Below are 16,957 nucleotides of genomic sequence, written 5' to 3' on the forward strand. Positions count from 1 at the left end.
AGATGAAACTAAATGGCTGAGTTACAACAGGGGAAGTGCAATCAACTAATCCCAAAGCATATTTTAAGAGGAGCAGCTGGTGTAGGCGCCTTACATCACCACTCCCTTAATCTTGCAAATGGATCTCAACGGCCAAGCCTGAATGGCCAAGCCTGTGGTATTCAGGTGAAAAGTTGGTCACCCCTTCCCCCCCAAGTGTCCTGGGTTTGTGATGAGTGCTGCCTCCTCTCTGGGCAGCAAGGTTAAAGCTGTCAGCAGCAGGCTCAGGTGGTGTATGATCCTTCTCCGGGGTCTCCGGGCTCTCCAGGGTCTCCGCCTCCTGCGTCTCCGCCGTCTCCAACCTCGGTTCCCACTTACGGATCCTTCTAATGGGAATCCACGCATTCCTTTTCCTATGGAGACACAAACATACCCTCGACCCCCTATTAGTATCTTAAAATGTCTCATAGCTGGAGTAGTATGTGCGCTTTTTGAGACAGCTGTATCAAGCTCTGATTGTATTAGGCCTCTTAATCTTAGCTCTGATTGTATTAGGCCTCTTGATCTTAGCTCTGATTGTATTAGGCGACCTTTTCCCCTTCTTTGTTTAGCGAGGATCGCCTTTAAGGTAAAATTGATAAGAATGCATACTGGCTCTTTACTTAGGTATAGCTGCTGCCAGGTGCTTACAAATGCTTGATTAACATCTGTAAGGAACCTGACTTTCCCGGATTTTTTCTTTATAACAAACACAGGAGCATTCCAGGGTGCTAATTGCTCCTTAACCAATATTTGTAATGCCTGGAGTTTTTCTGGAGTCAGGGGCCATTTCTCCACCCAAATCGGGGTGTCTGACTTCCAATTCAAGGGTGGGGACTCCAGAGCAACAGCAATGGCCCTTACTAAAAATTTGATAACCTCATCCCGAGGCGGCTGATAGCCATTCCGGCAATCAAGACATAATCGGCGGCCAAGTACTGTAATTGATTTCCTGTAGCCTCAAACTGCCCTGTTCCTGTAAATTGCTGATAAGCCTGGGGGGCCTGAGCCCCTAGCCCACCGGTAGTGCTCTTTACCCTCTGAGAAAATTCTGATACCCAAATCACATTCTGCCCAGGGGTAAGGCAGGCTCTAGCTAAGCTCTTCCAGTCATTAGGAGTCAGAACGAACTGACCACTGAGAGTTTCAAGCATGGCTATAACAAAGGGTGAATTAGGGCCATGCTTGGTACAAGCCTCTTTAAGAGTCGCCACTCTCTTCCACTCTATGGGTATGTGGCTCCTTCCTTTTTCCAAACTGGACTGTGGCCCTGGACTGTCTGACCAATGGAGCAGGTTATAAGGAGGCGCGGAGGGAAGGCACGGCGTATTCTCCCCTGCCTCGCCTTTTCCATCCTCTAGATGGAGCTCCGAGTCTATTTTTTCTTTACGCTCCTTAACTTTCCGCTTAACTTTTTGCTTGCCTGGGTCCTCCCCTCCCCTCTCTCCGCTTCCACTCTTATTCCAATCCCGCCCTGGCCTCTCCGGCCCTTCCTTACAAAATTCTCGGAGGTCGTTTAACTCTATTGTGACCCCCGCCTCCCTGCCTTCCCTGTGAAGTGTCTCAGCCCAGACCTCCTGTTCCTCTGGCTTTATTACTGGCAATCGATTCCTCATCCCTGCCCTTTTCCCAGGGGTTTGGGAAGCTTCTCTCCACTTTCTCTCCTTCCGAATCTAGGATTCGGGACTCGCTTCTTTCACAGCCCCTTCCGGGTGTACCCCAAAAGCACCCAGGATTATCTACGCTCCCAATCCCTGTTGGGGCGCCAACTGCCAGGCCTAGAGGCCTGTATTGGGCTACCCGAGTCTTTCTTACCTGTCCCAGGTCTTCGGTTGGCCAAACCGGATAAATGTATGAGAGAAAGGACGTTCCAGAGTCGAACAAGGGTTGAGCTTTATTTCAGGGTCTGGGTTACAAGTGCAGGGGGGTCTTCCTTAGGAGGAAGAGGGGGAGACTTCCTAAGGAGGCTAAGCTTAAGGGCTTGGAAGTGGAAGTACAAGCGGGGAGAGAGGGGGAGGGGAGAGAGAAAGAAAAGAAGCGGAGCCCTACTATCCTCTTTGGCTCCACACGTGCTAAGAGAGCTTTTAGGCTTCCTCAATCCTACTTAACTCTCCAGCAGCATAGTTTGCATCTAAATACCGTGCTGTTAGATAACAATAGTGTGCCCAGATCCGGGACGACCTCGAGGGCAGGGAGACTCCACCCATCACGTATCTCCCGGGGAGAGGCGGAAATACCCAAGCAGCCGAGCTAGCTCAGTCTAACCTTCTCGAATCCCCGCTGTTCATGGAGGGCCTCATAAGACTCTAAGATTTAGAAGTCCCACTTTTACCCGCCCGAGACCGTCCACACGGAATTGAGCTTCCAATCCCAACACCTTTTCCTCAAACAAGAAACTCCATCTCCCAACTCTGCATTATCTCAGGCTCTTTCTCATGCCTGGAAATCTCTCCCTCCTCATCTCTGCTTCCTGGCTTTCCAAGCTTCCTCCAAGTTCCAGCTGAAGTCCCTCCTTCTATAGAAAGCCTTTCCAGATCCCCCTTAATTTTAGTATCTTCTCCCTTGGCTATTTCCAATTTATATGGTTTGTTTATACATGGTAATTTGAGGTGTATCGGGTATTCCAGGAGGACTAGCACCTCTGATGTGAGGGCTTGCTGAGCCCTTTTCAGGGCTGCTCATCCACCTTTGGTGTCTATCTTGCTCTCAACTCTCACCTGTGGTTCCAAGAAGCTGTAGCATGCATAGTGGCCACACTGTGGTAAAACATTTTGACAGACGGGCTAAACCAGGTAACCAAGGGGTCTCAAAACCTTTGGTGAGTTAGGAGGTGTCTACCCCAAGCATGTGAAGATTTCCCCAGGCAGAATGGACAGATGAGAACAATTTGTTCCAAAAGCAATGAAGGTGGCTGGAGTGGGTGGAGAACTTAGAGCTTGGCTAGACATCAACTTGTTGGGGTTGGAAGCTCAATTCCGTGTGGACAGTCTCGGGCGGGTAAAGGTGGGAACTTCTAAATCTTAGAGCTCTCACGAGACCCCCCCAGGAAACGGCTGGGAATCGAGGTGAACCGAGCTATCTCGTGTATTTCCGCCTCTTCCCGTGAGAAACGTGATGGGAGAGAGATCTCCCCGCCCTCGAGATTGTCCCGGATCTGGGCACACTATTGTTATCTAACAGCACGGTATTCAGATGCAAACTATGCGACTGGAGAGTTAAGTAGGATCAGGGAAGCCTGAAAGCGCTCTTAGCACGTGAGGAGCCAAAGAGGACACAAGGCTCCGCTTTTCCTCTTCTCCTTCTCTCCCCTCCCCCTCTCTCCCCGCTTGTACTTCTACTTCCAATCTCTTATTGTAAGATCTTTGCCTCCTTGGGAGATTCTCTTTCCCTCCTAAGGAAGAATCCCCTGCACTTGTAACCAAGACCCTGAAATAAAGCTCAACCCTTGTTTGACTCTGGAACGTCCTTTCTCTCATACGAGCATCCGGTTTGGCCAACCGAAGACCTCGGGAGGTGAGGTAAGAAGACTCGGGTAGCCCACAGGCCTCTAGGCCTGGCATCAACTATATCATGAGCCATTACCAGTTGACTTTGATGACTCTGGAAGAGAGTGAGGCTGACAACTTTATGCAGTTCTGCCACACTTAAATTCAGTTCATGCCCAAGATAAGCCCATGATGTAATTGGTCCTATTTGAATATGAAGGACAAACTGATAACAATAACATAATGATTTGAATGTTGTCTCCCCCATTAGATTGTGAGCGCCTTGAAAACAGGGACTGTCTTTGGTCCCCAGTGCTTAGAATAGTGCCTAATACACAATAGGCACTTAATAAACATTTAAGGATTGCTGACTTAGCCAAAGTCATACAAAGTCAATCCTTGTGACTCCTAATCCAATGTTCCTTCACTACAATCCACTCAGCTAAAGCCCAGGCAAGCAACCTTCAAGGGTCCCACTGGAAGAAAAGGATGGCATGAAGATGCATTGCTAGTGGAAGGTTGTTTGAGTCCTCAAATGGGAGAGTTGGCCTAGGTAGGGAGGGGCATCATTGACAAAAGGATGCCAAGAGGTCTCCTGAGTGTCCAACTTAATGACCTGAGAGGGGGACTATTCCATGGAAAAGGCACTAGACTTGGTCTGCTTGGACAGAAATAAAACCAACAGAACAAGAGAGAATTGTTATGATTCAATATATTCTAGCTCTGACACTTTCTAGTGACCTTAGGTGAGTCACTTAAGCTATTTCATCTTCAGTTTCCCAGTATGTATGCGTCATCCTGGGTCATCTCCAGTCATCCTGATGACCATTAGTTGACTATATAAATGTAGTTTATTCTAGTTATTATTACCTGGGGCAGCTAGGTGGTCCAGTGGATAGAGCACCAGTGCAGGAGTCAGGAGGACCTGAGTTCAAATCTCACCTCAGACACTTGGCACTCACTAGCTGTGTGACCTTGGGCAAGTCACTTAACCCCAATTGCCTCATCCTGGGTCATCTCCAGCCATTCTGATGAATATCTGGTCACTGGATTCAGATGGCTCTGGAGGAGAGTGAGGCTGGTGACCTGCACAGCCCTCCCTCACTCAAAACAAGTCAAGTGCAAGTTATGTCATTATTTCTCTGATGGCATGGTCTTCTTCGGCAACAAAAGATGAACATACAGAACACATGTATATAACTCTCCCTTTGGAAGATCCCCCCAACTTTCACTCACATTCTGGTGATAGGTTGGGTAACCTGGCTGACTGTTATCTCAAGGTTCAAAGGATATTTATTATAGCCCCCACTAGCGTTTCTCATTAACATTCAGCTGGCAGATCAAATTAGCCTTTAGCAAAGACATTTAAATCTATTTAAAGCCCTGCACAGTGTTGCTTGGGGCAGCTAGGTGATACAGAGACTAGAGGGCCAGGCCTGGAGTTAGGAAGACTCATTTTCTTGAATTCAAATCCCACCTCAGGCACTTACTAGCTATGTGATTCTGGGCACGTCACATCACCCTGTTTGCCTCTGTTTCCTTATCTGCAAAATGATCTGCAGAAGAAAACGGAAAGCCACTCCAGTATCTTTACCAAGAAAACCCTAAATGGGTTCATGATGAGTTGGGTGTGACTGAAACAACAAAGACTAAACATGTTGTTTAGCATGACTAAACAACAAAGGTTTGCTCAATTCTTAGTTCAATGAGGTTACTTTAATCCTTTCCAAGAATGGAATGATATGTTCACACTTCATTAAAGGATCACCAGGTATTAATATTTTATTAACATCTCAAAACTCAGTCATGCTATTTTTACTTTCTGTGATTATATCCACAAGGAGATAGAGGGAAAACCAAATTCTCTTTCCATTATAGGTAAAAGGAAGGGGAATGGATAAGATTTCTGAAGTCACTTTCAGCTCTGACTCTATGATCCTACTCTATATCTAAGACAAAGCTTGCTGACAACTATAGCTATGCAAAAGGAAACTGACCCTGCCTCAGTAGGATTCCTCTTTACTGGAGGAATGGAGATTGAGCTTTTGTCAGGGAAATTGTACTGAAGATTTTTTCAAATATAGTTTGGACTAGCTGACCCCTGAGACTTCAAATGGAGATTGAGCATTTGTCAGGAAAACTGTAATGAAGATTTTTTTCAAGTATAGCTTTGATTAGATGACCCTTGGGACTTCTTCCAATTTTGATTCCATAAAAAGGAATTTATGGAAAGTTAGAATTGAATGGGACCTTAGAGAATAATTTGTCAGATCTGCAAGAAAGCTGATATAGTCTAACCTCTTCATTTAACTAAAGAGAAAACAGTTCCAGAAAGGAGACATACTCAAGGTCACATAATGAGCAGCAAAGCCTGATTCCCACATATCTTAAAATGTTTAGTAAAAGTAATAGCTATATAATGCTTTAAGTTTTGCAAAGTATTTTCTATTCATAATTTCATTATCATAGTCCTCATGATAACGTGAGCTCACAATCTCTACTTTTTTTTTGGTCATCTTTAAGACTGAGTAGTGGGAAAAATGATTTTTAATAATCATTACCTTGGAAATTCAGAGCTTCCCCCAGCCTTTCTTGCAAAGTTCAGTTTTTTCTTTAGAAAGACATTACTGATAATGAGATTACATTGAGTCTCCCTATCCTAATCAAACCCCAACCCAAGCTCACAAATAATTTAATCTAAGGTATGGAAGCCCCGTTGTGTTCTGCTCAGGCTTGGGTGGAGACAGATTCTTTTGTCTAGATAGCCCAAGTCCTGGGGGTTCTCTAACAGAAGAGGTATTTCCTCTGTCCTGAGATGAAATGATGATGAAATGACACCAGCCTCTGTTGGAAGGATATATAAACTGGGCATTTGAACCCCAAAAGGAGCCCAGTTTCAATATTTAGCTCTGTGCATATATTTGCCACCCACTGTGAGAGAAATAAAATCGATACATCATGCTGTTTATGATTAGGGGTGCCAGGACCCAAAATAGCAACATGTGAGTCCTGCCCAAATGAATTCAACCTAAGCCTTCTTTTAGCCAAGGACAAGGTTTATTAGAACACCATCCAAGGTGGGTGTGATTCTAAAAATCCACCATATTGGCCAGACTCTTAAGGAACCTAAAGCATTTGGATCACTAATGGAAGTGGGCTAGATTGAATCTGAGTCCTTTCTTGGAGGCAAGATGAATCTTATATACAACAGACTGGGAAGAATCAAGGAGTGGCCAAGTAGTCTGGGGTGACTGTGAAGCAACAGAAAAGGGCCAGGGACTTGGACCACCAAGTGGCCAAGGAAGAAATGGGGTATAGATAGGATCAAGGGTAGGAAGTAGGTAGGGAGATCTGGAGGTAACAGAGAATGGAATGCTGGGTCACAGAGATTTGAGAGATTGGGTACAGGCTGTATACTGAATGAAAAAATAAATACATTATAATTGGTGGAGAAAATTAAGTTGAACTTTTTGGGCTATGTATAAGAAGAACAAGTAGGTTCAGAATTAGCCATCAAGGCAAACCAGTCTAGTGGTGAAAGATGTGAAGGGAAGGGAGAGAATGTAGTAAGCATTTGTAGACCACCCCACACTGTGCCAAGTACGTTTTATAAATATTATCTCATTTGGTCCTTTACAACAATCCTGTCAGGTAGTGTTATTATCAACCCCATTTTCAGTTGAGGAAACAGCAGTTAAATGAATTATCTGAGGTCACCCAGCTAGTGTCTGAGGCCAGATCTGAACTCAAGTCATGGTACCTCTGGGCCCAACAATCTATCCATTGTGCTACTAGCTAATTGGAAGAGTTCCAGCTTGGAGGATTCTGGGTCTCTGTCTTTCACCTTTCCTCCCTCCCTCTTTTTCCTTTCTCTCTCTCTCTCTCTCTCTCTGTCTGTCTGTCTCTCTCCCCCTTTTTCTCTTCCCCCACCCCAATGACTATGACATCAAAAAGAACAGACTTGGAACAAATAACACATCTAGGTGAAATTAGAGAGACTAGACCACTAAGAGACAACCCATCCAGCATGGGAGTGATAGACACCCAAGGAAAGGCAGCATCAGGGAACATGTCCTTCATGGCAGAGGAAAGTGCTGGCAATAAGCTATGCAAAGACACAGATTTTTAGCACCCAGGAGAGAACAACAGCTAAGAGGAACTTCATGAGGACACTATACAGGAAAAAAGTGTTTTCAGTAGCCAGGATTTGGGAGGGACCCCTTTATAGGATGTATTATCTACCGCGTGCCTGTCCACCTTTTACTTAAAATTTGTGCCCATTCTCTCCATAAATCCTATGTATATTTGTGGGAGAATGTGTCTCAGACCTTAGCAGGTGGGAGGAATATTCTTATAACTACTTACTAGACCATCTTAGTAAATTCCTTTGCTAAAAACTAATTTATTCTGGCAGAGTGTTAATGGGAAGCACACCAGTGGGGGCTTATGAACAGTAATACTAGAAATCTAAACCCTCAAGGTCACCCTTAGAACCTTGAGTAATTGTAGTTAGCCACTGTATGGGGACCTCAACATGCGAGCAAGAATTGGGTGTGTGGGTCCCTGAAAGTATGCTCTATCAGGTTTTGAAGAATTTTACATGCCAAACAGAGGATTTTCTATTTAATTCAAGAGATAATAGGGAACCATAGAGTTTATTGAATAACATGGTCAGACATATAATTTTAGAAAAGTCATTTTGGCACCTCAGTGGAGGATAGATTGGAGTGTGGAGAGGCTTTAGGCAAAGAGACTAATTAAGAGGCTATCACAGACTTACAGGAACCAAGATGGCAGAGTAACCAGTAAATCACCATAACACTCCCATATTCACCTCCATAACCGTAAAATATTGCCCCCCAAACAAATCCTGGAATAGCAGAACTAGCAAAAAAAAATGGGGTGGAACAGTCTTTGAGTCTAAGAAACTTGGAAGATCAGCAGGAAAGGTCTGTCTCACTCTGGTAAAGGGGGAACACAGTCCAGGACAGGCAGCATCCCAGCAAGTCAGCAAGAAGCTCCATCTCAGTAAATTAGAAGCAGATTTTGAGCCCCAGTGAGGTGCAAGAGGCAAACACCAATACCAGAGTCCCCAGGTGCCTCAGCATAGCCAGAGAAATGGCAGACTCCAGCTCTGAGAACAGTCAAGTGCTTCAATATAGTACCAGGCAAATAGGCCACCTGCAACAGCCAGATTCCACATGCTTTGGTGTAGCCCCTGGCAAAGAAGTAGAGGCCAAGCCTGTAGGTGCTTTAGCATACAGACAACTGCCAGCACCAGCCCAGTCATGTGTTTCAGCTTAGCAGCTGCCAGTGGCCAGACCACCATGTACCTTAGTGTATCCCTGGAGAAACACAGAAACACTCCAGCAGCTTCAGTACATGCCAGACATTAGCACTAGGATCTAAGCTCAGCAAGAAGTAAGCTGCCATATCCCTACAACCCCCACTCCCTCCCCAACCCCCTCAGTGCAGCATCAGACATGATGTGGGTCCTCCAGGGACCTCCAGGTAACATCAGTGCAGCACCAGGTAAACAGTCAGGGCCTATAGACCCTGAAACAAGAAGCCTAAGATGACATCTTCCTCCATGGGAGCAGAGCTCAAATTTAAAAGAAAAGGTCCAAAAAAAGATGAGCAAAAAACAAAAACATAATCTGACCATAGAAAGTTATTATGGTGGCAGGGAAGATGAAGACACAAACTCAGAAGAGGACAATGATGTCAAAACAGCTATGGGAAAAACCCCAAAGAAAAATGAGAAGTGGCCTCAAGCCCAGAAAGAACTCATGGAAGAGGTCAAAAAAGAGCTTAAAATCATGTAAGAAAAGCAGAAGAATAATTGGGAAAAGAAATGAGAGTGATGCAAGAGAATTATGAAAAAGAAAAGTCAACAGCTTGGAAAAAGAAAATAATGGCTTATAAAATAGAATTGGCCAAATGGAAAAGGAGATTTAAAAAATCCACTGGAGAAAACAACTCCTTAAAAAGTACAATTGGTCAAATAGAAAAAAAAAGTACAAAAGCTAATTGAGGAAAACAACTCCCTAGAAGTTAGAATTGGGCAAGTGGAAACTAATGATTCTATGAAACATCAAGACTCAATCAAACAAATTCAAAAGAATGAAAAAAATGGAAGAAAATGTAGAATACCTCATGGAAAAAATCAACTGGCCTGAAAAATAGATCCAGGAGAGACAATGTCAGAATCATTAGATTACCTGAAAGACATAATCAAAAGGACTGGGACAGCATCTTTCAAGAAACTATCAAGGGAAATTGCTCTAATATCATGGAAACAGAAGGCAAAATAGGCATTGAAAGAATCCACCTCATGAAAGAGATTCCAAAATAAAAACTCCAAGGAAAATAATTTCAAATTTCAGAACTATCAGGTCAAGGGAAAAAAAAAACTGCAAGTGGCCAGAAAGAAACAATTCAAATACTGGGGAGCCAAAATTAGGATTACGCAGGACTTAGTAGCTGCAACATTAAAAGATCAGAGGTCATAGAACATGATATTCCAAAAGGCAAAGGAGCTAGGACTACAACTAAGAATCACTTACCCAGAAAAATTAAGCATAATACATCAAGAAGAAAAAAAAAATGGTCATTCAATGAAATAAAAGGATTTCAAGCTTCCATAAGAAGATGACCAGGGCTAAACCAAAAATTTCACTTCTAATATCAAGACCCAAGAAAAGCATAAACAGGTAGAAAGGGAAAAGAAAACAAAAGGGATTCAATAAAGCTAAACTATTTGGAAAAATAAAGCTAAACATTATTGAAAGATGATACCTATGATTCTTAAAAATTATATCACTTATAATACAATTAGAAGGAATCTAAATAAACAGAGAGTATAGGTGTAGGGTGAATTGAGGGAATGGCATGAAAATATTTAAGGAATGAGAAAAAAAGAGTACAATAGGTACAGAAGGAAGGGAGAGGTAGAATGGAATAAATTATTTCCCATGAAGAGGTGCAAAAGATCTATTACAGTGGAGGGGACGATGGGAGGATGGGTGATTGGCATCACTTGAACCTTACTCTCATCAGTATTGGCTCAAAGAAGGAACAACATACACAATCAGTTGAATATAGACATTTATTTTACCTGGCAGGGAAGTAGGAGGGAAGGAGATTGAGCAAAGGGGTGAGGGTGGATGTAAAGGAGGGCAAATTGGGGGAGGTGATAGAAACAAAACACTGATGAGGAGGAAAAGGGGGAAAGGAGAGAAAGGACAAAGAGGACAAAAAAATACGATGAAGGGAAATACAGTTAGTAATCATAACTGTGAATGTGAATGGGATGAACACTCCCATAAAATGGAAGCAGATAGCAAAGTGGATCAAAACCCAGAATCCTGTAATATGCTGTTTACAAAAATGCACTTGAAGCAGAGAGACACACACAGTAAAAGTAAAGGGCTAGAACAGAATCAGCTTCAGCTGAAATACATAAAGAAAAGTAGGGATAGCGATCCTGATAGCAAAGTAAAAGCAAAAATAGACCTAATTAAAAGAGATAAGGAAGGGAACCACATCTTGCTAAAAGGTACCATAGACAATGAAGTAATATTAATACTAAACCTATATGCCGCAAGTAGCATAGCATCGAAATTCTTAAAGGAGACGTTAAGTGAGTTATAGAAAGAAGTAGATGGCAAACCTATACTAGAGAAGTACTTCAACTATCCCCTCTCAGAACTTGATAAATCCAATCAAAAAAGAAACAAGAAAGAAGCTAAAGAGGCAAATAGAATATTAGAAAAGGTAGATATGACAGACCTTTAGAGAAAACTGAATGAGAACAGAAAAGAATATATCTTTTTCTCAGTAGCATGTGGCACCTGCACAAAAATTGACCATATATTAGGGCATAAAAACCTCAAAATCAAATGTAGAAAGGTAGAAATATTGAATGTATTCTTTTCAGATCATAATGCATAAAAGTTATCCTCAGCAAAGGGCAGTGGAAACATAGATTAAAAATCAATTAGAAGCTAAGTAATCTAATGCTAAAGAATAAATGGATCAAAGAACAAATCATAGAAACCATCAATAATTTTATTAAAGAGAATGACAAGACAACATACCAAAATTGATGGGATGTAGCCAAAGCAGTACTTAGGGGAAATTCTATTTCTCTAAATTCTATGGGAAAAGAAAAGATCAATGAATTGGGTATGCAACTAAGAAAAGAACAAATTAAAAATCCCCAATTGAACACCAAATTGGAAATCATGCAAATCAAAGGTGAGATTAATAGGATTGAAAGTTTAAAAAAAAACCCACTAACTGATAAATAAATCTAGGAGGTGGTTTTATGAAAAAACCCAGTAAGATAGATAAGCCATTGGTTAATTTGATTTAATAAAAAAAGAAGAAAACCAAATATCAAGTAACAAAAAAGGGAAAGGATGAAATCACCACTGATGAAGAAATCAAAGCAATCACTAGGAAATATTTTGTCCAGTTGTATGCCAAAAAATCTGACAATCTGAAAGAAATTGATGAATATTTACACAAATACAAACAGATTAACATATCAGGAAATAGAATGCCTAAATAACCCCATTTAAGAAAGAGAAATTGAACAAACCAGTAATGAACTCCCTAGGAAAAAATTCCCAGGGACAGATGGGTTCACAAATTAATTCTACCAAACACTTAAAGAACAACTAATTCCAATACTATATAAGCTATTTGGTAAAATAGGCAAAGGAGTCCTGCCAACCTCCTTTTATGACACAAATATGGTGCTGATACCTAAGCCAGGAAGAGCCAAAACAGAGAAAGAAAATTATAGACCAATTTCCCTAATGAATATCGATGCAAATATTTTGAATAAAAACTAGTAAAATGATTACAGCAATATAGTACAAGAATTATACATTATGACCTGGTGGGATTATTCCAGGAATGCAGGATTGGTTCAATATTAGGAAAACTATCAACATAATTGACCATATCAATAACAAAAGCAATAGAAATCATATGATTATCTCAATAGATGCTGAAAAATCTTTTGACAAAATATAGCATCCATTCCTACTAAAAACAGTAGAGAACATAGGACTAAGGGGAGCATTCCTTAAAATTATAAGCAGTATCTATCTAAGACAATCAGCAAGCATTATCTGTAATGAAGACAAGCTAGAAGACTTCCCAACAAGATCAGGGGTGAAACAAGGTCATTATTCAATATAGTACCAGAAATGTTAGCTATAGCAACAAGAGAAGAAAAAAGAAATTGAAGGAATTAGAATGGGTAATGAGGAAATAAAACTATCACCCTTTGCAGATGATATGATGGTATACTTGAAGAACCATGAAGTATCAACTAAAAAACTACCTGAAAAAATAAACAACTTTAGCAAAGTTGCAGGATATAAGCTAAACCCACATAAGCCATCAGCATTTTTATATGACCAACAAAGCCCAGCAGCAAAACATACAAAGAGAAATTCCATTTAAAATAACTGTAAAGAATATAAAATACTTGGAAGTCTATCTGACAACACAAATTCAGGAATTATAAGAACACAGCTGCAAAACACTTTTCACACAAATAAGGTCAGATCTAAACAATTGGGAAAATAGCAATTGCTCATGGTTATGCCAAGCCAATACAATAAAAAATGACAATTCTGCCTAAAGCAATTTACTTATTCAGTGCCATACCAATCTAATTACCAAAAATTATTTGATAGAACAAGAAAAATAACAAAAAAATTCATCTGGAAGAACAAAAGGTCAAGAATATCAAAAGAATTAATGAAAAAATAATACAAAGGAAGGTGGCCTAACAATAACAGATCTCAAACTATATTATAAAGTGATAATCAGCAAGACAATCTGGTACTGGCTAAGAAACAGAATGGTGAATCAGTGGAATGGATTAGGTACACAAGACACAGTAGTGAATGACCATAGTAAGCTAGTATTTGATAAATCCAAAGACCTTATCCTTTGTGGGAAAACAGCAGGAAACAAAGTAAGTATAGACCAACATCTCACATACCAAGATAAGATCAAAATGGGTGCATGATTTAGACATAAAGAGGGACACAACACAACCAAATTAGAAAAGCAAAGAATAGTCTACCTATCAGATCTATGGGGAAGGGAAGAAGTCGTGACCAAACAAAAGATAGAGAGCAGTATGAAATATAAAATAGATAATTTTGATCACATTAAAATAAAAAGCTTTTGTACAAACAAAACCAATGTAACCAAGATTAGAAGGAAAGCAGAAAGTTGGGAAACAATCTTTACAGCAAGTATCTCTGACAAAGTCCTCATTTCTCAAATTTATATAGAGAACTGAGTCAAATTTATAAGAATATGAGCCCCAATTGATAAATGATCAAAGAATATGAATAGGTAGTTTTCAGAAATCAAAGATATCTACAAGTATATGAAGAAGTGCTCTAAATCACTATTGATTAGAGAAATGCAAATTAAAACAACTCTGATGTTCCACTTCATACTTATCAGATGGGCTAATATAACAAAAAAAGGAAATGACCAATGTTGGAGAGGATGTGGGAAAACTTGGACACTAATACGCTGTTGGAGTTGTGAACTGATCCAACCATTCTGAGGAGCAATTTGAAACTATGCCCTAAGGGCAATAAGACTGTGCATACCTTTGATCCAGCAATACTACTACTAGGTCACCCCCACCCAAAGACATTCAAAAAAACAAAATAAGGAAAAGGACCTACACATGCAAAAATATTTATTGTGACCCTTTTCACGGTGGCAAAATATTGGAAACCGAGGGAATGCCCATCAATTAGAGAATGGCTGAACAAGCTGTGGTATAGGAACATAATGGAATACTATTGTATAATAAGAAATGATGAACAGGCAGATTACAGAAAATCCTAGGAAGACTTGTACAAACTAATGCAAAGTGAAATGAGCAGAACCAGGAAAACATTGTACACAGTATCAGCAGCATTGCGTGATGACCAACTATGAATGACTCAGTTCTCAGCAACACAATGATCCAAAACAAAGGACTAAAGAAGGAAAATGCTATGTACATCCAGATAAAGAACTGATGGACCTGAATATTTTCACTTACATTATTTTTTTCATGACTTATCCTTTTGATCTGTTTCTTCTTTTACAACTGTGGCCAATATGAAAATATGTTTTAAATGATAGCACATGTATAACCTATATCAAATTGCCTACCATTCTCAGAAGAGAAAAGGAGAGGGAAGGAAGAAGAAAAATTTAGAACTCAAAATCTTGTAAAAATGAAAACTAAAAATTGTCTTGATATGTCATTGGGGAAAAATAAAATACTATTTTTAAAAAGAGGCTATTGCAATATTGGAGGTTAAGAGGTGATGAGGGTCTGCATCAGGGTGACACCTATGGGTCTCCAGGATGAGACATATACAAGAGGTATCTTAAAAATAGAAAAAAAAATCAGATCTGACAACTAATTGGATATGTGGGGTGAATGAGTGTGAGAAGTCAAGGATGATACCAAGGTTGTGGTGACTGGGAGGATGGTGGTGTCCTCCACAATAATAAGGAATTCCAGAGAGGAAGATTTAAGAGGGGAAAGAGAATGAGTCCATTTTGGACGTGTTGAGTTTTCTCATAGGACATTTAGGTAGAAGTGTCTAATAGGGAAGTTCATGACAAGGGACTCTAGCTCAGGAGAGAAACTCAGAGTAGATATATAGACCTGGGAACTACCCACAAAGATGATGGTATTGAGACAGGAGGTAGAGGGAAGAGAAGACAGCCCAGTACAGAAGTTTGAGGAAACCCACAATTAGTGGAAGTGACATGGATGAAAATCCAGAAAAGATACCTGAAAAGGAGTGAGCAGAAAAGTATAAGGATGACTAAGTGATAAATCACAAAAACCCAGGAGAGAGAAATTCTCCAGAAGTAGAAGGTGGTCAAGAGTCTCAAAGGCTACAAAGAGGTCTCTATCCTCACTAGTCACCCAAGTTTACAGCTTTAATATCATCCTTGACTTCCCTCACTTCATATACCCAATCCATTGCCAAATCCTTTGTTTCTATCTTCACATCTCTTCCAATGTCACCTTATCTCTAATCATACAACCACCACCCTAGTTCAGACCCTGATCATTTCTTTGTATAGACCATTGCAATAGCCTGCAAAAACTGATCTCCCTGCCTCAAGTCTCCCCTTACTCAGCTGCCAGTGTGATTGGCAGGTCAATGCCCTGCTCAAGGAACAACAATGGTTAAATCTTACCACCGGATCAAATATATCCTTTATTTGACATTTAAAGTCCTTCCTAACCTTATCCCTTCCAACTCTTCCAGTCTTCTTACACTCTACTCTCCTCTATGAATTCTATGATCAAGCCACGCTCTCCTACTTAGAGTTTCTCAAACATGATACTTTGTCTTCCTTTATTGTACCTTTGCTGTGTCTGTCCCTTATCATGAAATGCTCAACCCCCTCAACTCTGCCTCTGAGTTTCCCTGGTTTCCTTCAAGGCTCAGCTCAAAACCCACTTCTGCAGGAGACCTTTTCCAGCTCTCCTCCCCATAGCTGTTAAAGCTTTCCCCCTTCATGCTGTATACATATATTCTGCATACTTAGATCTTTACATAGCATCTCCCTTATTGGAATGGGAGCTCCTTGAGAATAGAGACTGTTTTTGATTTTGCTTCTATTTGGAGGGGGCAGGTTTTCTTTATATTCCTAGTGCTTACTTAGCACAATGTCTGGTGCATTTATTGTTTGGCCATTCAGTCCTGTGACCCCAAGTCTATGGGTTCATTCTTGGCAAAGATGCTGGAGTGGTTTGCTATTTGTCTCTGCAGTATGTCCCTATTTTACAGAGAAGGAACTGAGGTGATTAGGAGTTAAGTGACTTGCCCAGGTTCACACAGCTAATAAGCCCTTGGGAGGTCACATTTGAACTCAGATCTTCCTGACCTCAAGCTGGGTGCTCTATCCACTGGACTCTCTAGCTGCCCTGCCTGACCCATAGAAGTTGCTTAATAAATGCCTGTTAACTGACCAAACTGAAACATAACACTGGTTGGGTATCCTTGGTCAAGTAACAAAGACTCAGTGTTCTAGGCACTTGGGTAAGCCTAAAAGAGACCCTCACAGAGGTGTCAACCTGCCTTAGTAAAGAAAGTTTCCTCATGTGAGAGTTTCCTATATCAATGAAATCACAGGTCCAGTCTGCATAAAAATGAAAAGAAATCGTGGGTAAGAAGAGCTGGGCATAGTTGATGGAGCATTGGACCTGGAGTCAGGAAGATCAGAGTTAATCCTGATTTGGACACTACCATGACTGAACAATCACTTAACCTCTCTGAGTCTCAGTGTCCTACTCTGTAAATTTAGGGGGTTGGACTTCACGACCTCTGAAATCCCATGCAGCTCTTAAACCTTAAATCTCACCAAAAATCCGTGATTTTTGAGAT

This window comes from Notamacropus eugenii, chromosome 1, assembly GCF_028372415.1.
Source record: "Notamacropus eugenii isolate mMacEug1 chromosome 1, mMacEug1.pri_v2, whole genome shotgun sequence".
Taxonomy (NCBI): domain Eukaryota; kingdom Metazoa; phylum Chordata; class Mammalia; order Diprotodontia; family Macropodidae; genus Notamacropus; species Notamacropus eugenii.